We start from the raw sequence: 1,092 nt of genomic DNA, 5'->3' as shown, positions 1-1,092 counted from the left end.
TTTTCCAGGCCATGGAAATAGCACAAGGGGATAATTTCAATGAATCTGATTACTACAAATTAATGTTTTGGTTTCTTGATGATTGAAGTCTGTTGAAGAATAGGGGCTTTCCATTTGGGTGGAATCATTTGAATTACAGATTGATATGTTGAGTAGATTTAGTTTTAGTTTTCCACTGTAGGGAGACACAGCATAGCAACATGAATGCCACGTAGACCTCCAGGAACGCAACTGGAATTGAACAAATTGGTGTTACTCACTGCGATGAGAGAGAGCACACACAATCGGAAACTGTGGATGTCTCTGTAGGAGAGTGTCAAAAAGGACTTACAGGATTTAAGCTGTGTGCGGTGATTTGGGAAAGCATTCAAGAAAGCGGGACTTTGGTCTGAATTGGATGCTGTCAGGAAGTGGAATTAATTCTGTAATTGGGCATCTTATCTAGAAAGTGAGAGGAAGGAAGCCAGGTTAGAGCTTTAATTGCTAAATCGGCAGTCACTCATATTAGCTAGGATGGGTGGGGAGTTGGTATTTTGTGGCTTGGACAATGTTCATATTTTGTCTGTGTTCACACATGATATGGAATAACATTATTAAAAATGGAACGTTTCATGAATTTCTGTCATTCTTGCACAGAGGTCATGCCAACCTTCTCTGTATCATTCCAATTTTAGTATATGTATTGCTGAAGTGAGCACGGAATGATCTTATTTTTGTCAGGAGCTCTCATGGTCACAAAGTGGCCTTGTCTGATGCTGATGTTTTGTGCAGTTGTTTATGTTCAACTGGACGACATCAAGACCTAACTGTGAAGACCAGAACAGCTTTTAACAATGCCATTGTGCATTGCTGATTGTACGAGGACAGCTCCTGGCTGCCAGTACTTGTTTTCTCTTTCTCAGCTAGCTATAGCCTAAAGGAGAGCCCTCAAAATCAGGGCATATGTTAGGACTAGATTTTGTCACATTAAGCAAACCAACATCCTGAAATAACAGTGGCTCAAACAATAAAGATGTTTATCTCTCTTTCATATAGAAAATAATTCTGGAGGTAAGTCTTCCATTGCTGGGCAGGGACCCAGGCTCCTGCTAG

At 40.6% G+C, this 1,092-nt stretch overlaps 1 non-coding gene across 1 annotated transcript; it reads right to left on the bottom strand.

Annotated features, from left to right (window-relative positions):
* Positions 1 to 593: 593 nt before the first annotated feature.
* Positions 594 to 698, bottom strand: LOC112426399 (U6 spliceosomal RNA). Its single transcript, XR_003017700.2, has one exon. It is a non-coding gene; the product is annotated as a U6 spliceosomal RNA (small nuclear RNA).
* Positions 699 to 1,092: the final 394 nt, after the last annotated feature.

Source organism: Macaca nemestrina, chromosome 9 (assembly GCF_043159975.1).
Source record: "Macaca nemestrina isolate mMacNem1 chromosome 9, mMacNem.hap1, whole genome shotgun sequence".
NCBI classification, from domain to species: domain Eukaryota; kingdom Metazoa; phylum Chordata; class Mammalia; order Primates; family Cercopithecidae; genus Macaca; species Macaca nemestrina.
The sequence above is the reverse complement of the archived record's forward strand: the minus strand, read 5'-3'. Positions and strand labels throughout refer to the sequence as shown.